Source organism: Salvelinus alpinus, chromosome 32, assembly GCF_045679555.1.
Source record: "Salvelinus alpinus chromosome 32, SLU_Salpinus.1, whole genome shotgun sequence".
Taxonomy (NCBI): Eukaryota; Metazoa; Chordata; class Actinopteri; order Salmoniformes; family Salmonidae; genus Salvelinus; species Salvelinus alpinus.
The window spans coordinates 29,872,369-29,893,478 of NC_092117.1; the positions used below are offsets into that span (position 1 = coordinate 29,872,369).

The following is a 21,110-nucleotide window of genomic DNA, read 5'->3' on the forward strand; positions in this document are numbered from 1 at the left end:
TGTGTGGTTGGTTGCAGTCACTCCGCCTAAAGCAGGGACAATGAACAAAGGTATTGATGTCATTAGAGCGAACCCTCTGGGAGCCCCTTTAGTTACACCTACAGAATGGAGAGACAGAGAAACACAGAGAGACCCAGATAGACAGAGATAGACAGAGAAACACAAAGAGAGACAGAGATAGACAGAGAAAGACACAGAGAGAGACAGAGAGACAGAGAGAGACACAGAGAGACAGAGAGACAGAGAGAGACACAGAGAAACAGAGAGACGCACAGCGAGACAGAAAAACAGAGAGAGAAGAGTTGATTGAAGACCTATGCTGAATGGCTAGCTGTTTGCTTGAGACAAAAAGGCAGAAGACAGGCACAGTCTGTATTATACAATCACACACACACACACACACACACACACACACACGCACACGCACACGCACACGCACACGCACACGCACACGCACACGCACACGCACACGCACAATCTCAGATAATGCTCTCTGTGACAGGATGTCATCATTCCCAGGTTTGCGTGACAACCTGTATTTACTGCCCCAGGGAGGGAGTGTGTGTGTGTAGCTGATGAGGACTGACATGGATGCTAGGCCATGCGCTCCAGACCAACAGCAGGCTGAACTATAAATATGTCCCCCTCTCCTCCTCTTCTCTCCTCCAATTCCATCATTCTCTCTCTTTCATCTTCCACTCTCTGTCTTCCTCTCCCTTCATTCTGATCTCTCGCTCTCTCTCTCTCTCTCTCTCTCTCTCTCTCTCTCTCTCTCTCTCTCTCTCTCTCTCTCTCTCTCTCTCACATCCTGAATAGAGGATGAACAAACAAACAAATACAGAATAAAATATGTCTGAATAGCAATTAGAAAGATGTCTGAATAGCAATCTATCCTCTCTCTAGAAGAGGGAGAGAATTTGTTGGGAAATAGGAAGGGGGGAAAGAGAGGGGGAAGGAGAGAGGGGGGTAGGGGGTTATGTAATTGAATCAAATCTCTTTACAGCGCTGCAGTGAGAAAATAAGAGATGACATGCTACTTCCATCTCCCCCTCTCTTTCTTCCTCTTTCTCTCCTTTGCTCCCTTTTACCCTGGTAAAGGACTAGAAGGCAGGTGTCTCTTGTGATTCTCTCTCTCTCTCTCCCTTTGTCTCTTTTCTCAAGTCAAATCCCTGAATCATCAAGGTTTTACCATAATTAGTTGTGATTTCCCATTGTCTCTTTATATAAGAGGAACAAACCAGGCCAAAACATGTAACAAGTTCCAGTCAAGTACACTTTTGCTAACAAACAAGATAATATTAGCTTGCGTTAAATCCCCCAAACAGGCCCCACACCCGTTGCCAAAACTCCCAGACAGACAGCCAAATTCTTCTCCTCCAAACACCCTCCAACCCCCTCTCCAGGTCCCCAGCCCGACACAGACAGGACGCTCCAGTGCCCTTTGACCTACTTCACTGTTGTCCCTGTCTGGGAGTGATGCCACCAGGGTAACCAGGGTTACTCAACCAGAACCATACAACAGGCCAGGGGTAGGATGGCGAATGTGTGAGAATTCCCAATCCCCAGTTATAGGTTCTGGGAGCCAGAGGACCACATTTTTTAAATCTGTGAGCACTTTGTAATACTCTTACATGATCTTACAAGGTTTGTGCATGGAGTTGAGCCATAGTAAATGAAGCCAAAGAGAGATGGTCGTTTGACTGTAAATCCTAAATCCAATAAAGCTGACCTTGAGTGAGAGACTTGAGAACTCTGACTCTTGGTCGACCAAGGTTTTTTTTTGTTGCCGGGGACAGCCCTCCCAAGTCTCTCACTCTTTTTGTTCTGAGAGTTCTCAAGTCTCTCACTCAATGTTTTCCATATATTGACACATTCTATGTGTTTTAATCAAATCAACTATATTCACTGAACTTGTCTGATGCTTTAAGCACACGGGTTTATTAAATAATTAAGACACACAAATGACTAGAGGGAGTCCTACCAGCAATTGATTTGATTGTGCCGGGCCAGGCTCAGACTTGCTGCGCTGTGTTAAAGATAAAAACAGCGAGTGACTGACTAGCACCCAATGTCTCTCTCTCCTCCCTGCTGCAGCGACCACCACAGAACATCAACGTTTTTTTATCCCGCTCTCCATGTTCGTTAAAGCTGCAATATAATTACAGCCATTTCTGATTGAAAAGTTCCGTTACAGAAATCCCTCATTTGTTTAGGTTAACATTCCCTATTCTCTTAAACCTTGCTCTCTTTACGTGACACATGCATCACATATCCAAGATGGGATAGCAGTCGGACATGTGTTTGTCTTGTCCCGTGTTAACTTCTTATGGCTGCAGGGGCAGTATTGAGTAGCTTGGATGAAAGGTGCCCAGAGTTAACGGCCTGCTCCTCAGTCCCAGTTGCTAATATATGCATACTATTATTAGTATTGGATAGAAAACACTCTGAAGTTTCTAAAACTGTTTGAATGATGTCTGTGAGTATAACAGAACTCATATGGCAGGCAAAAACCTTAGAATAAATCCAAACAGGAAGTGGGAAATCTGAGGTTGGTCGATTTTCAACCCAGCCCCTATTGAATACACAGTGGGATATGGATTTGTTTGCACTTCCTATGGCTTCCACTAGATGTCAACAGTCTGTAGAACCTTGAATGAAGCTTCTACTGTGATGTGAAGCCGGATGGGAGCTGTTTGAGTCAGTGGTCTGGCAGAGTGCCAGGTCCTGGTCACGCGCATTTCACATGATAGCGACCTGCGTTCCATTGCTTCTCTACAGACAAAGGAATTCTCCGGTTAGAACGTTATTGAATATTTATGATAACAACATCCTAAAGATTGATTCTATACTTAGTTTGACAATTTTCTTCGACCTGTAATATAACTTTTTTAAGTTTTCGTCCGACGTTCTGCTGGACCTGCACGAGAGTTTGGGTTTGTGTACTAAACGCGCTAACAAAAGTAGCTACTTGGACATAAATAATGGACATTATCGAACAAAACAAACAGTTATTGTGGAACTGGGATTCCTGGGAGTGCATCCTGTGCATTCTGGTGAAGATCATCAAAGGTAAGGGAATATTTATAATGTTATTTTTGATTTCTGTTGAATCCAACATGACGGATAAAATTTTTTCTTTTCTGTGCGCCGTCTCAGATTATTGCATGGTTTGCTTTTTCCGTAATTTTTTTTAAAAATCTGACAGCGGTTGCATTAAGAACAAGTGTATCTTTAATTCTATGTAAAACATGTATCTTTCATCAAAGTTTATGATGAGTATTTATGTTATTTGACGTGGCTCTCTGCAATTTCTCTGGATATTTTGTAGGCATTTCTGAACATGGCACCAATGTAAACTGAGGTTTTTGGATATACATATTAACTTTATCGAACAAAACATATGTGTATTGTGTAACATGAAGTCCTATGAGTGTCATCTGATGAAGATCATCAAAGGTTAGTGATGAATTTTATCTCTATTTCTGCTTTTTGTGACTCCTGTCTTTGGCTGGAAAAATGGGTGTGTTTTTCTGTGATTTTGCGGTGACCTAACATAATCGTTTGTGGTGCTTTCGCTGTAAAGCCTATTTGAAATCGGACACTTTGGTGGGATTAACAACAAGATGACCTTTAAAATGCTATAAAATACATGTATGTTTGAGGAATTTTAATTATGAGATTTCTGTTGTTTGAATTTGGCGCCCTGCGCTTTCATTGGCTATTGTCATATCATCCCATTAACAGGATTGCAGCCATAAGAAGTTTAATTCGTTTGTAAATAGGCTGTTTTTCGTTTTTCTTCATATATATTTTAATCTCACTTTCCATCTACGAACTAAACATACTTTCCTGCAACCCGCCTCAACCAATGTGGTACGGATCTGCATTTTTTTTAATACCTTATAACTGGAACCTCCATCAGCAGCTAGCCAGCAAACTAGCTACTAGCTACTAGTCATTGTTTGCCACTGCTAGCGGTCTTCATCTTTAGCTCGGACAATTACCTGCCAGTCTGCACAGCGCAATATCAACCCAGAGCATATCGGACCGCTTTTCTCCACCACATCACTGGATTCCTGCCGCAAGCTTTGGACCATTACACTGGATCATCGCAGCTAACTAGCTGCAACCGAGTGGCTACTGTTGGCTAACGTCTCTGTCCCGAAGCAAGCACCAGTTAGCCTTGAGCTAGCCTCGACCTAGGCCCATCTCCCGGCCAGCAGACGGCGTATACCAGATAATTGTTGGGCTACAGTACCTCTTTTGCCAAGTGGCCTGGACCCTTTATTGTCGACACGGAGCCACGCCGATCCATCACGACTGGTCTGCCGACGTAATCGTCCGATGTGGTTTCAACAGGCTTTTCCGTTGCGATGTCTGTCGGCCCCAGCCTCGAACTCAGGTCCTGTGTGTACCTAACTGACCCTCTCTGCCCATTCATCGCCATTTACCCGTTGTTGTCATAGCTCTCCTGACCAACACCTGTGATTGCTTTATGCCTATCTCTAATGTCAATATGCCTTGTCTACTGCTGTTTCACTTAGTTATTATTGTTTTATTTCACTGTAGAGCCCCCAGTACCGCTCAACATGCCTTAGATAGATCTTTTGTACCACCCCCCACACATGCAGAGACCTCACCTCCAGAGACGCAATCTCCCTCATTGTCACTCAATGCCTAGGTTTACCTCCACTGTACTCACATCCTACCATACCCTTGTCTGTACATTATGCCCTGAATCTATTCTACCACGCTCAGAAATCTACTCCTTTAAATCTCTGTCCCCAACACAATAGACAACCAGTTTTTATAGCCTTTAGGCGTACCCTTATCCTACTCCTCCTCTGCTCCTCTGGTGATGTAGAGGTTAACCCAGAACCTGTATCCCCCAGTACTACACCTATTCCCTAGGCGCACTGATTTGTTGACTTCTGTAACCGTAAGAGCCTTGGTTTCATGCATGTTAACATCAGAAGCATCCTCCCTAAGTTTGTTTTATTCACTGCTTTAGCACACTCTGCCAACCCTGATGTCCTAGCCTTGTCTGAATCCTGGCTTAGGAAGGCCACAAAAAATTCTGAAATTTCCATCCCCAACTACAACATTTTCCATCAAGATAGAACTGCCAAAGGGGACGGAGTTGCAATCTACAGCAGAGATAGCCTGCAGAGTTCTGCCTTACTATCCAGGTCTGTGCCCAAACAGTTCAAGCTTCTACTTTTAAAAATCCACCTTTCCAGAAATAAGTCCCTCACTGTTTCCGCTTGTTATAGACTCCCCTCAGCCAACAGCTGTGCCCTGGAAACCATATGTGTATTGATTGCCCCCCATCTATCTTCAGAGTTCGTACTGTTAGGTGACCTAAACTGGAATATGCTTAACACCCGGGCCGTCCTACAATCTAAGCTAGATGCTCTCAATCTCACACAAATTATCAAGGAACCTACCAGGTACAACCCTAAATCCGTAAACATGGGCACCCTTATAGATATCATCCTGACCAACTTGCCCTCCAAATACACCTCTGCTGTCTTCAACCAGGATCTCAGTGATCACTGCCTCATTGCCTGTGTCCGTAATGGGTCCGCGGTCAAACGACCACCCCTCATCACAGTCTAAAATACTTCAGCAAGCAGGCCTTTCTAATCGACCTGGCCCGGGAATCCTGGAAGGATATTGACCTCATCCCGTCAGTAGAGGATGCCTGGTTGTTCTTTAATAGTGCTTTGCTCACCATCTTAAATAAGCATGCCCCATTAATTAAAAAAAACCTAAGAACAGATATAGCCCTTGGTTCACTCCTGACTTGACTGACCTTGACCAGCACAAAAACATCCTGTGGCATACTGCATTAGCATCGAATAACTCCTGCGATATGCAACTTTTCAGGGAAGTCAGGATCCAATATACCCAGTTAATTAGGAAAGCAAAGGCTAGCTTTTTCAAACAGAACTGTGCATCCTGTAGCACTAATTCCTAAAAGTTTTGGGACAATGTAAAGTCCATGGAGAATAATAGCACCTCCTCCCAGCTGCTCACTGCACTGATGCTAGGAAACACTGTCACCACCGAGAATTTCAATAAGCATTTTTCTACGGCCGGTCATGCTTTCCACCCGACCATGCACCCCCCGCAGCAACCTGTACGAGCCTCCCTATCGCTTCTCCTTCAGCCAAATCTAGATAGCTGATGTTCTGAAAGAGCTGCAAAATCTGGACCCCTACAAATCAGCTGGGATAGACAATCTGGACCCTCTCTTTCTAAAATTATCCACCGCAATTGTTGCAACCCCTATTACTAGCCTGTTCAAGCTCTCTTTCGTATCATCTGAGATCCCTAAAGATTGGAAATTCCTCTCTTCAAAGGGGGAGACACTCTAGACCCAAACTGTTACAGACCTATATCCATCCTGCCCTGCCTTTCTAAAGTCTTTGAAAGCCTGATGAGGACAGGGGGTGCTGTTTTCACTTTTGGGGAAAAACGTGCCCAATTTAAACGGCCTCGTACTCAATTCTTGCTCGTACAATATGCATATTATTATTACTATTGGATAGAAAACACTCTCTAGTTTCTAAAACCGTTTGAATTTTGTCTGTGGGTAAAACAGAACTCATTTGGCAGCACACTTTGTGACCAGGAAGTGGAAAGTCTGAAATCTATGTTCTGTTCAAGTGACTGCCTATAAATGGGCATGATACGTATGACTATACGTGCACGTCATACACCTTCACCCGGATGTCAAGAGGAAGTGAGAGGAAAAATGAGTTGATTATCTCTGTCTGACGTTGAATAAGCCCTCTTGGAACAACGTGTCCCTCATTTTCTGTTTTCTGCAAGGCGCGTGTTGGGACCTGTTATTGCCTACTGGAAAGCTGTCGTTATGGGCGAATATGATCTCCGGCTTTGATTTTATTTGATACATGTTACAATATCATCCTAAAGTATGTTATAGTTTCATTAGATTATTGAAATTTATTCGGGACGTTAGGCGTGTTGCGTTGTTTGACTTTGTTGACGTTGGAGAGCTTAGCGCCGCATGGCCAGTGTGCTTGCTAATTCAAGAGGGAAAAAGAACGTTCTGAATCCAAACAAAGACGGTTCTGGACAAAGGACCCCTTGTACAACATTCTGATAGAAGATCAGCAAAAGTAGGAACCATTTTGTGATGCTATTTCATATATATCTGTCAAACTGTGTACTAGTAGCTTTGCGCTCAGGTTTTGGTTATTCCCTTACCATAACTAAGTCTTATGTCGTAATGAAGATATTTTTAGAATTCTAACACTGCGATTGCATTAAGAACTAATGGATCTATCGTTTCCTATACAACATGTATTTTTTTGTAATGTTTATGAATAGCTATTTGGTCAGAATAGGTGAGAGTCTAATAGAAATATCCGCACATTCTGGGAAAAAGATGCTACGTTAGCACATTATGCTACGTTATGCTACGTTGTATAACCACGGATTTCAGCTCTAAATATGCACATTTTCGAACAAAACATAAGTGTATGTATAACCTGATGTTATAGGACTGTCATCTGAGGAAGGTTTATGAAGGTTAGTGAAATGTAATATCTTTTGCTGGTTTATTCGCTAACGCTAACGTGCCTATTGCTATCGCTAACGTGCCTTGATGAATGAATGCGGTAGTGTGGTAGGCTATTGTAGTAAGCTAATATAATGCTATATTGTGTTTTCGCTGTAAAACACTTAAAAAATCGGAAATATTGGCTGTATTCACAAGATCTTTGTCTTTCATTTGCTATACACCATGTATTTTTCAGAAATGTTTTATGATGAGTATTTCGGTATGTCACGTTGGTGTCTGTAATTATTCGGGCTGCTTTCGGTGCAATTTCTGATTGTAGCCGCAATGTAAACTATGATTTATACCTGAAATATGCACATTTTTTGAACAAAACATAGATTTATTGTATAACATGTTATAAGACTGTCATCTGATGAAGTTGTTTCTTGGTTTCTTTGGTTTGTTCTAGGTTAGTTTGGTTGATTTTGTGCATGCTACCTGTGCTGTGAAAAATGTCTGTGCTTTTTTCTATTTGTTGGTGAGCTAACATAAATATATATTGTGTTTTCCCTGTAAAACATTAAAAAAATCGGACATGTTGGCTGGATTCACAAGATGTGTATCTTTCATTAGCTGTATTGGACTTGTTAATGTGTGAAAGTTAAATATTTCCCAAAAATATTTTTTGAATTTCGCGCTCTGCCTTTTCAGTGGAATGTGGGAGGAGTTCTGCTAGCGGAACGCTGGGGCTAGAAAGGTTAACAAACAAATCACCGACCATTTCGAATCCCACCGTACCTTCTCCGCTATGCAATCTGGTTTCCGAGCTGGTCATGGGTGCACCTCAGCCACGCTCAAGGTCCTAAACGATATCATAACCGACATTGATAAAAGACAGTACTGTGCAGCCGTCTTCATCAACCTGGCCAAGACAACACCGTTCTGTATACATCTGGCCCTTCTTTGGACACTGTGTTAACAAACCTCCAAACGAGCTTCAATGCCATACAATACTCCTTCCATGGCCTCCAACTGCTCTTAAATGCTAGTAAAATGAAATGCATGCTCTTCAACCGATCGCTGCCCGCACCCGCCCGCCCGACTAGCATCACTACTCTGGACGGTTCTGACTTAGAATATGTGGACAACTAAAGAATACCTAGGTGTCTGGTTAGACTGTAAACTCTCCTTCCAGACTCACATAAAGCATCTCCAATCCAAAATTAAATCTAGAATTGACTTCCTAATTCGCAACAAAGCCTCCTTCACTCATGCTGCCAAACATACCCTCGTAAAACTGACTATCCTACCGATCCTTGACTTCGGCGATGTAATTTACAAAATAGCCTCCAACACTCTACTCAGCAAATTTGATGTAGTCTAACACAGTGACATCCGTTTTGTCACTAAAGCCCCATATACTACCCACCGCTGCGACCTGTATGCTCTCGTTGGCAGGCCCTCGCTACATATCCGTCGCCAAACCGACTGGCTTCAGGTCATCTCTAAGTCTTTGCTAGGTAAAGCCCCGCCTTTTCTCAGCTCACTGGTCACCATAGCAACACCGACCCGTAGCACATGCTCCAGCAGGTATATTTCACTGGTCATCCCCAAAGCCAACACCTGCTTTGGCCGCCTTTCCTTCCAGTTCTCTGCTGCCAATGACTAGAACGAATTGCAAAAGTCACTGAAGCTGGAGACTTATATCTCCCTCACTAACTATAAGCATCAGCTGTCAGAGCAGCTTAACGATCACTGCACCTGTACACAGCCCATCTGTAATAGCACCCCCAACTACCTCATCCCCATATTGTTATTGTTTTTGCTCTTTTGCACCTAATCATCTCTATTTGCACATCATCATCTGCACATCTATCACTCCAGTGTTAATGCTAAATTGTAATTATTTCGCCACTATGGCCTATTTATTGCCTTACCTCCCTAATCTTACTACATTTGCACACACTGTATATATATTTTTCTACTGTGTTATTGACTGTACGTTTGTTTATCCCATGTGTAACTCTGTGTTGTTGTTTTTGTTGCACTGCTTTGCTTTATCTTGGCCAGGTCGCCGTTGTAAATGAGAACTTGTTCTCAACTGGCCTACCTGGTTAAATAAAGGTGAAAAAAATAAAAATAAAAAATAAAATCACGTGACCAAAGACCTATTCGCACAGGACTAGTATTACTCGAGAACGTTGGTTATGTAATTATTACTCCAGAATGTCCGTTATTCCAAAGGACAATTCAGGCGGCATTCGTATTTTACAAACTGCCCCGTGTAATTGTTTCTTTAAGTTTTTATTCTAGGCGTGAAGATACAGTATTCCAACATGTCCACGTGACAGGGCCACACTGATAACTCAAGCTTGGTTCCCAAGTTTCTAAACCCTACCAAACCATATTTCCGATAGTGTGGCCAAAGTAATTGAATTGAGGAACTGTGATCATAATCATTAGAATATTTTAGCGATCCGCAGCACGTCCTAAATGCCCCCACCCCTCCAGCCTTCAGATGTGACCTAAACAGTGCAATTGCACTTGAGATGCATTTTAAGGCTATGGATGAGAAAGTGAACCTGTCATTTACAAACGTGTAGGTGTCACGCCCTGACCTTAGAGATCCTTTATTCTCTATTTTGGTTAGGTCGGGGTGTGACTAGGGTGGGCATTCTAGTTTTGTTATTTCTATGTTGGCCTGGTATGGTTCCCAATCAGAGGCAGCTGTCTATCGCAGCTGTCTATCGTCTATACATTTTTTTGGGGGGGCACACGGGATGGTCGGCGACACTGAGGGGTGAGTCAGAGACCATGGAGGAAGCGATGGATAGATTGAGAGAGAGTGAACGGAGGGGTGAGATAAAGACCTTCAAGGAGCGGTTGGCAAAATGTGAGGAGAGTGAAGCGGAGGAGCTGTTGGTTTGGCTGGAGAGGCAAGACAGTCGCCCTGAGGAGCGTGTTAGCCGTCCGATGCCACCTGTGTCAGCTCCCCGTATTCGTCCTGAGGAGCGTGTCATCTGTCCGGTACCATCTGTGCCGGCTTCACACACCAGGTCTCCAGTGCGCCTCCACAGCCCAGTACGTCCTCTGCCAGCTACCCGCACTCGCTTTGAGGAGCGTGTTATCGTTCCGGTACAATGTGTGCCGGTTCTACACACCGTGTCTCCAGTGCGCCTCCACAGCCCGGTATGTCCTGTGCTAGCTCCCCACACTTGCCGTGCGAAGGTTGTCATCTGTCCAGGACACGTTGTGCCAGCTCTACGCTCCAGACCTCCAGTGCACCTCCACAGCCCAGTACGTTCTGTGCCGGCTCCACACTCCAGGCTTCCTGTGCGTCTCCCCAGCCCGGTACGCCCTGTGCCAGCTCCACGCACCAGGCCTCCAGTGCGTCTCCCCAGCCTGGTACGCCCTGTGCCAGCTCCACGCACCAGGCCTCCAGCGACGGTCTGCAGTCCAGAGCCTCCAGCGACGGTTCCCAGTCCGGAGCCTCCAGCGACGATCTATGGCCCGGAGCCTCCAGCGACGATCCATGGCCCGGAGCCTCCAGCGATGACCCATGGCTCGGAGCCTCCAGCGATGACCCATGGCCCGGAGCCTCCAGTGATGATCCATGGCCCGGAGCCTCCAGTGATGACCCATGGCCCGGAGCCTCCAGTGATGATCCATGGCCCGGAGCCTCCAGTGATGATCCATGGCACGGAGCCTCCAGTGATGATCCATGGCCCGGAGCCTCCGGCGAGCGTTCCCAGCCCAGAGCCTCCGGCGAGGGTTCCTAGTCCGGATCCTCCTGCGAGGGTTCCCAGTCCAGAGCCTCCTGCGAGGGTGCCTAGTCCAGAGCCTCCTGCGAGGGTTTCCAGTCCGGAGCCTCCAGCGAGGGTTCCCAGTCCGGAGCCTCCAGCGAGGGTTCCCAGTCCGAAGCATCCTGCGAGGGTTCCCAGTCCAGAGCCTTCAGCGACGATCCACGGTCCGGAGTCGCCGGCGATGATCCACGGTCCGGAGCTTCCGGCGACGATCCACGGTCCGGTTCCTCTGGCGACGATCCACGGTCCGGTTCCTCCGGCGACGATCTACGGGCCGGAGCTTCCGGCGACGATCCACGGCCAGGTTCCTCCGGCGGCAATCCACGGTCCGGAGTCCCCGGCGATGATCCACGGTCCGGTTCCTCCGGCGACGATCCATGGTCCGGAGCTTCCGGCGACAATCCCCGCACCGGAGCCGCCACCGAGGCTAGATGCCCACCTGGACCCTCCCCTATAGAGTCAGGTTTTGCGGCCGGAGTTCGCACCTTTGCGGGGGGGTACTGTCACGCCCTGACCTTAGAGATCCTTTATTCTCTATTTTGGTTAGGTCAGGGTGTGACTAGGGTGGGCATTCTAGTTTTGTTATTTCTATGTTGGCCTGGTATGGTTCCCAATCAGAGGCAGCTGTCTATCGTTGTCTCTGATTGGTGATCATATTTAGGCAGCCTTTTCCCACCTGTTTGTTGTGAGATCTTGTTTTTGGTTAGTTGCCTGTGAGCACTCAATGACTTCACGTTTCGATTGTTTCTGTATTGTTTTGGTGAGTTTCATAAATTAAACATGTGGAAATCTACGCACGCTGAGCCTTGGTCCGAGATTCATTATAAGGATCGTGACAGTAGGTCAGCTGTATGCATCTATTAGCAGCAAGGGTTGCATTAAATAGGCTCAATGTTTTTTACTGATCCATTTGGCAATATTCAATTAATTCGCACAAAACATATATACAAAAGCATTCACTGGGAAAGTTGATAGGCTACATGTAGGCCATTCATATATAGCTTATGCTCAATTTATCAAATCAGTTATTGTTTTCTTGCACAAACCGCGAGCAACACCTGTCAATCTCAGACATTTCTCAAAACACAGGGATGTCGATTCGCACGGGACTATTGCTATCAGACCTTGGAGTTCGCCAAAAAACAGTAGGTTATTCTGGCTGGAATTGTTACTCTCCTGCCAAATAAAAATTACTGATACAGCAGATGTTTCCGATAAAATACAAATAAACATCAACTAGATTACTTCTTTAGACAATGTGAAAATTACGTTGGAGAGGGGGATTAATGGAGAGAGAGGCAGAGAGAGAGGGGGAGAGAGAGAGGAAGAGAGAGCCAGAGAGAGAGAGAGATGGAGAGAGAGAGGGAGAAAGAGAGGGAGAAAGAGAGGGAGAAAGAGAGACAGAGAGAGACAGAGAGAGAGAGAGAGAGAGAGAGAGATGGAGAGAGAGAAAGAGAGAGAGAGAGAGAGAGAGAGAGTGAGAGGGAGAGAGAGAGGGAGAGAGAGAGGGGGAAAGAGAGACAGAGAGAGACAGAGAGAGACAGAGAGACAGAGAGACAGAGAGACAGAGAGACAGAGAGACAGAGAGACAGAGAGAGAGAGATGAGGGACAGTGTCTGACAGACCAATCAACCTGCACATGTCCTCTACTGTATGCTTATTGTTATTCTTCAATGTATGGTTATTTTGACCCTTGCTTATTGTTGTTACTGTTGTCCCGTTGACAATTTTGATTCTTATTATTTTCATATTGTAAATATCCAAAGTAAGCTTTGGCAATATGTACATTATTATGTCATGCCAATAAAGCGAATTTAATTTAGAGTTCATTTTTATCGTTTATTTCACTTTTGCATATTATCTACTTCACTTGCGTTGTCAATGTTAGCATATGTTTCCCATGCCAATAAAGCCCCTTGAATTGAATTGAGAAGAGAGAGAAAGATCCCATTTCTTTATCTCTCTGTGTGAGGATTATTTATGGTCCAATCAGACCAGCAGCGTTACCAATTCTGATCCATACACTGTATTAAAACATTAAAACAGGCCTTGAGACTTTAGAACATGAAACAAATATATTTTTACAGTGTCACAACTTAACTCTAACTCGGCCCTCTCATTCACTCTCTTTCCTTCTCTCACCCTGTGTCCTCTCTCTCACCTGCTCTGTCTGCCAGCAGCTTTCACTGATGTACTGTGTCCTCTCTCTCACCTCCTCTGTCTGCCAGCAGCTTTCACTGATGTACTGTGTCCTCTCTCTCACCTGCTCTGTCTGCCAGCAGCTTTCACTGATGTACTGTGTCCTCTCTCTCACCTGCTCTGTCTGCCAGCAGCTTTCACTGATGTACTGTGTCCTCTCTCTCACCTGCTCTGTCTGCCAGCAGCTTTCACTGATGTACTGTGTCCTCTGTCACTTTCCATGCCTCCTCTTCTCTCTGCCCTTCTCTCTCGCTTTCTCTCTGCCCCTTCTCCCTCATTCTCTCTGCCTCTTCCACCCCCCCCTCTCTCTCTTCCTCTCCCTGTGTGTGTTAGACATGATTTTTCCTCAGACGGTGAGACACTAAAACAACTGGGGATGGCATGAGAAACAGACTGAGAGTTTTCTGCCAAGACTCTGGGTACGAGCGGGAATGAGTAGGGTGTCGAATCAAAACGCATCTTTTGACCAATGTGTAAAATAATATGTTCATTGTGTAGACACTCCTCTAAGAAACCCCATGGTCTACAGCTCATGTCTCTATCATCATCCGTTCCAAACTTATTTGAGTTTTTACCTTTGTAGGATGATCAAAATTGGGCGACTAAATCAATGAAGGCCTGAGAAAACAAGTGGTGATTTTACGATGAATTTACATTAGTTGACAACTCAACCAAATGCAAATAAAAACTAGAAGTTGAACTGTTCCCAGTGGGCTATCATTGAACTCGTCATCTTTCTTTTCAAATCCAGAGGACATAAAACAATATAGAGGTAAGATAGATATCGATTTTGAGACATGACATTTAGTATTTTCATATTTTATTTTATGCTTTCCAAATTGATGCGAAGTTCCTGTTTCCCCCCCCGAAGACTTCTCACAAAAACAGACGTATCTCTGTGAAATGTCAACGGAGCACTGAGCGTACCACAAGCTTTTTATTTACAAAGCCTTTTACATTTATTTCAGCTCGTGTCATGCTAACTTATCTATTTGCGACCCACGGAAACAACTTGGAAGACGACGACCACAAAATGTAAAATCCCCAAAAGTTTAGACGATGAGGCTGCACCACTCTGTCAACAGAGCTCAGTGCTTTTTATCAGATGTACTAGGTTATGAAATATGACCTCTAGGATATAATATTAATGACGTCAGAGAACGACCCCACTGAGCGATTCAGAACATGAAGAATCATATTTGTCTTGGTCAAATGTATTTTATGACATAAGAAAGTGAAACGTCATCACCAAAGCACGTTTTCATCAACTGTGGGCAGAGTGGGTGGACACCCTAGAATGAGTGTGTGTATATGTGTATGTGTGTGCTCATGCTCGTGCATTCTTATTCATGTTTGCGTGAGTGAGTGTGAGTGAGTGTGTGTGTGTGTGTGTGTGTGTGTGTGTGTGTGTGTGTGTGTGTGTGTGTGTGTGTGTGTGTGTGTGTGTGTGTGTGTGTGTGTGTGTGTGTGTGTGTGTGTGTGTGTGTGTGTGTGTGTGTGTGTTTCCAAACAGGGTGATGCCAGTGGGGTTGGTTGGGGGATTCAGAAACTACACACTGAAACAGCTGTGTAGTCAGAGGCAGACACACTATTACCCAGCATTCCTGCTCCAGAGACTCACAGCAGTCTGAGGGAAGACAGCTGAAATGGCGACAGAATCCTGGAAATATGATGAGAAATATGGGAGATTTGTCCATAGCTTTTTGTCAATGATTAAAGACAATAAACACTTTGTAGCAAATCTCAAAAAGAAGGAATGTCAAGTAAATCATCTTATTCCCACTGGGCACAGACGTCAATTCAATCTCTATTCCACATTGGTTCAACAACGTTGATTAAACCAGTGTGTGCCCAGTGGGTAGACAGACACTTTCCCACTGATATAAACGGGACAGACTTAACTGAGTAGGCCATGAAATTGACATTATTTCCTAAGAGACGATAACCTTTGAAACAGGGTAAAAATAGCCTTAGGTTCTGCATGTTTTCAGTATGGATGATTTGGCAACAACAGGGTTCAGATATGGCTGAAACGTAACATATTATACTAAATTAAGTGTCTCGGATTTATATACATAGAGAAAAGGAAATGCTCTGAGACCAGGTTGCTGCGTCATGTGAGCTGAGCTTCTGATGTGGGACTGTAGTTGGAGACGATTTTTCTCTCCCACTAGCTTTGGTTTGTAGCAGAGTGACAGGGAGGCTCCAAGATGGCAGCTTGAGCCCACGCTAATCCCAGCTCTGCATACCAACTTTTGAAAGATAGTGAAAAGTGTATTATTTTGAACTACCAAATGAATGGATGATTTAAGATGATATTTTTCAAAAATGTCACAGCGCACTGACAGAAAGAGAAATCTTATCGCTACCTCCTCAGCTAGAAATGCTCAGGCGTCATCCAATGTCCTTATACTATACTGGCCTGACAGACTCTATGACACTTACGGTGTCAGACAAGGATTTTCCTTCTTTGCCTATAACCCCAAGCAAACCTCCAGCTTCCAAGAAAGACATTTTTGAACTGGGCCCTGATGCTGCTGCCAATAACAATGTTATCGCCACTCTTTTCAAGCTCATCAATACCAGGTCTGATGTCATAGAGTAAATGGTCGGCGACAACGCAACGAAAATCGAGGGCTTAAAAAAAACAGTTGACTTTGCATGCATGAAAATCAACGATGTTAAGAAGGTTGCCCACATCAAAAATCGTGTCGAAAAATAGGAGGGAAACATGGACCTGTATCAAAGAAGAATTGCAGAACTTGAAAACTACTGCAGACGGTGGAATCTGAGACTGTATGGCGTTCCCGAGGCAGATGGGGAGAACGTGCGGCAAGAGACCCTCAAAGTCTGCCAAGCTGTCCTACCTGAGGAGAAGGCTAAGATAGCAGATGTTGTCGACACTGTATATTGCCTCGGCACGAGAAGGCATGATGACTCCAAGCCCAGAGGTGTCATTCTCTAGTTCAGATCACGGATTTACAGGGACGCCACATGGAAAGCAGCAAAGAAATCTACCTTCCTACATGACAACAACCTGTGGTTTGCTGAAGACCTCTCGAAAGCAGACAGAGAAAGGAGAAACTGTGGCCAGCTGTGGAAAAAGCACGAAAAGAGGGGAAAGCGGCTTACTTCATCGGAGGGTGCGCTTTCATCAACGGATCCGAAATCAGCCTTCCCCCTTGAGGACTATCATAGACTGTGGTCACAAAGGCTACTTAGATAAGCTACCTCTGATGTGAGCAGATCTCACTCCCGGCTCTAAGGTGATTTAACTTTCATTCTAACTGCAGCGGACTACTGTAGTAATGGATATTTATTATTATATTTTTCTCTCACCTTTGCTATTTTTACCTGCAGTATAGGCAGTGAGCAAGCTCTTTGTTGTTTCTTGGTCTGGAAGTTATCTTTGTTATGCTTAAACTATTCTCACTCAATCATTTAAATCTATATGGTGTGCAAGGCTGGTTTCTTTTAATTTTTACTCGATTTGCGATTGTTGTTTAGCTCGTAGTACTTTCTGGAGATCTCAGTGGGGAAATGACTCATGGCTCTCTCATGGTTCTGAACGCTCTGCTGGAGATATCACTCTAAAGAATAATTTCAATGCATGGTAAAAATTAATCACAAACCTTTGATGATCTTCAACATCATCAGATGACACTCATTGCACTTCATGTTACACAATACATGTATGTTTTGTTCGATAAACCAAAAATCTCAGTTTACATTGGCGCGTTATGTTCAGTAATGTTTTGCTTCCAAAACATCCGGTGATTTTGCAGAGAGCCACATCAATTTACAGAAATACTCATCATAAATGTTGATGAAAATGCAAGTGTTATGCAAGGAATTAAAGATATAATTCTCCTTAATGCAACTGCTGTGTCAGATTTCAAAAAAGCTTTACGGAAAAAGCACACCATGCAATAATCTGAGTACAGCGCTCAGGCACCAAAACAAGCCATACAGGTACCCGCCATGTTGTGGAGTCAACAGAAGTCAGAAATAGCATTATAAATATTCACTTACCTTTGTTGATCTTCTTCGGAATGCACTCCCAGGGATCCCAGTTCCACAATATATGTTTGTTTTGTTCGATAAAGTCCATCATTTATGTCCAAATACCTCCTTTTTGTTCGCGCGTTTAGTTCACAAATCCAAATTCAAGAGGCGTAAGCACTTAGTCAAAAAGTTATATTACAGTTCATAGAAACATGTAAAACGATGTATAGAATCAATCTTTAGGATGTTTGTATCATAAATCTTCAATAATATTCCAACCGGACAATTCCTTTGTCTTTAGAAATGAAAAGGAACAAGAGCTCGCTCTCACGGCCGCGTGCCTGACTTAGCTCATGGCATTCTGCCAGACCTCTTAGTCAAACAGCTCTTATTCGCTCCCCCTTCATAGTAGAAGCCTGAAACAAGGTTCTAAAGACTGTTGACATCTAGTGGAAGCCTTAGGAAGTGCAATCGGACCACATTTTACACTGTATATTGGACAGGCAAAGACTTGAAAACCTACAAACCTCAGATTTCCCACTTCCTGGTTGGATTTTTTCTCAGGTTTTTGCCTGCAATATGAGTTCTGTTATACTCACAGACATCATTCAAACAGTTTTAGAAACTTCAGAGTGTTTCCTTCATCCAAAGTGAAAATGCTGCCCCCTATCCCTAAAAAGTAAAACTCCCCAGCTACAATAAATGCGGCCTTAGGACATGTGGTTTCCAGTTTGCATAAAGGGAAGTTCTTTGAGGGCCGTCATGGTATCAGCTTGAGGGGGAATATGCATGGCTGTGACTATAACTGAAGATAATTATCTTGGGAGGTAATACGGTCTGCATTTGATTGTGAGGTATTCTAGGTAACCACCCATATGTATATACTGTATTCTATCCTATTCCACTGTATCTTAGTCTGACACATGCTCTATGCAGATCCTTTCAAGATCCTTCACATTCTTGGGTTTGCGCTTATCAACTGCCCTCTTCAACTCAGCCCACAGGTTTTCGATTGGATTGAGGTCCGGCGACTGAGATGGCCATGGCAGAACATTGATTTTGTTGTCACAGAACCATTTCTGTGTGGATCTTGAGGTATGTTTTGGGTCATTGTCTTGTTGGAAAGTCCACCTACGGCCAAGTCCCAGCCTTCTGGCAGAGGCAACCAGACTGTCAGCCAAAATTGCCTGGTACTTGGTGGAATTCATTATGCCATCAATCTTAACCAGTGCCTCTGGACCTCTGGAATTAAAACAGCCCCAAAACATCACTGACCCACCACCATATTTCAACGTGAGTATGAGGTGCCTCTCCTTGTATGCATCTCTGTTTCGACGCCAAACATGCCGATGCTGTATGTGACCAAAACGTTCAATTTTGGTCCAATCTGACCAGAGCACCTTCTTCCAATCATAATTTAAATGACGTTTGGCAAACTCCAAGCGCTTGCGTCTGTGTCTTGAGGTCATTAAGGGCTTTCTTCTGGCAACCCTTCCAAAGAGCCTGTGGTTGTGGAGGTGGCGTCTCATGGTGCTTTTTGAAACCTGGTGACCCCAAGACGCCACCAAGGCTTGCAATTCTATCACAGTGATTCTTGGGGATTTTGTTGCATCTATCACGATCCTCCTCCCTATCCTGGGGTGCAAAAAGGATTTACGTCCTCTGCCCGTGAGGTTTTCAACTGTTCCATATCTTTAGATTTTTTTTATAATTGCCCTGACAGTGCTCAGTGGTATATTCAATCGTTTGTGGATCTTCTTGTAGCCATTACCAGATTAATGAAGGTCTACGACCATCTGCCCCTTTTGAACTGCCAGGGATTTTCTTTTGTTCATGGTGTTGGATGACAATGGGATATTGATGCGTGTGTAACGGATGTGAAATGACTAAAGTTAAACTGTTACACGTGTTACCAAATTTTTATACCCCAGTGAAAAAGGAAGTGATGTAATGGCTCAATATAGTTCCTTAACACTTAGATAAACTTAAATAAGTGGAATTGAATTCCTGGTTTAATTTGTGTAGATTTTAACAATAATATTTAAGGGTTCCATTAATTGTGAAGCCTTGATTTGGAGGACATTGATTTTAAATTAAATCATTACATTATTTTGTAATGATCCATTGAAACATTAATAAAGTACAGTATTTTTCACATGTTGGTATTTTGAGTTTATCTCTATAATTATATTGTTTATATTTTTTAAGTAGTGTTTGTGCATTGCCAGTCAGGGGTGCCAGTAATTTTTGAGTCCATTGTATATATATATACGTAGGACTCTATAAGCCTATTTAGAAACTTCAGGGATAAACAACATTTTATGCAGAACAGGATCAATCGATTCCATGAACACAATTTGAAAACCTTGTTGACAGTTTAGTTCCATTCAAGAAACTCACCTCTCAATCTAATTCTTGCAGAGAACGTCCGAGGAACGACTATTTCCAGATGTGTCTTGGTTGAAATAAGTAAGTTATTTTCTTGATATAGCTTAAAACCGTACAAATCCGGTCTCTGTTCGTTGATAGGCCTATTTCCTATACATTTTTCCTTCTTTCACCAGAAGCCACTCAGGCTTCCCCCCTCATCCTTCTCACTCTTCCTCTTGTGTCTGTCCCAAACACGTGGAAATTTCCGCTTGGAAAATAAACAGATTTGCTACAGGCTCGACTCGTGCTCGTCAAGTCCCGTTCTCTCTCTCTGTTCTCTCACACACGGTGTGTATCCCAGCCCCCACCGCACGGTCCGCGTGCGTGCAAACGTTCACGCAGACAGAAGGAAACGAACGGAGCATCGCGGGTGAACTTACTCCTCTTGTCGGGGCTCGACCGCTTATCTGAAGCGACAAGGTTTATGACCGGTGAGGGGAGGAGGGGACCAGAGAGCGTTCGTAGGGGGTATTCCGACGGCCGGTATCCCGTTGCTTGATGCAAATAATCCCTTTTTACATAATTTTACTGTCGACCGCTTTGCTTCAAAGTTCATGTGTCCTTTGTCATATAAATAGTGTATAATCTAGCGCTTGTATTAACATAGAATGCAACATAGATCAAATCGTGGTGTGTAAAATGTCCCACTTGGCTGGTCTCTCACTGTCTGAGATCTCTTTAGTCAGACACTTGAGTCAGAGGATCCTAACTGGGGGAAAAACAGGATATTCCAAGGGACATCCTATCCCCTCACTAACTAACCTGTAGAAACTAAATTTTTAATTCCTCTAAGCACTACACTACCTGTCTGACAGCTTTGAAACGGGAGCTGTTATTGTGTCTGAATGGGTTCATTGTCAGGGATGTGTCAAGTATATAACATGACTGATGCCTGAGACCCTGGTCACTGTTGAACTCTAACTCTGACTCACTTCAATTTCAATTCAATTTAAGGGGCTTCATTGGCATTTTAAATGTCATATTATGTCTATATAGAGTGTTGTAATGATGTGCAAATAGTTAAAATACAAAAGGAAAAATAAATATAACTCTCTCAATTCATGTCAATTCAAAGGGCTTTATTTGCATGGGAAACATATGTTTACATTGCCAAAGCAAGTGAAATAGATAATAAACAAAAG

The 21,110-nt window shown here is 43.8% G+C and overlaps 1 protein-coding gene across 2 annotated transcripts in view; it reads right to left on the minus strand.

The window, feature by feature from the left end:
* Nucleotides 1-20,371, minus strand: part of LOC139562723 (leucine zipper putative tumor suppressor 2 homolog) — a 92,175-nt gene extending 71,804 nt beyond the window's left edge. The window contains exon 1 of one of the 2 annotated variants that reach the window (XM_071380688.1): nucleotides 19,939-20,371. The gene's annotated coding sequence lies outside the window, so the exon portion shown is untranslated. The remainder of the gene's footprint in view (nucleotides 1-19,938) is intronic. The other variant, XM_071380689.1, reaches the window with a different exon arrangement.
* Nucleotides 20,372-21,110: the final 739 nt, after the last annotated feature.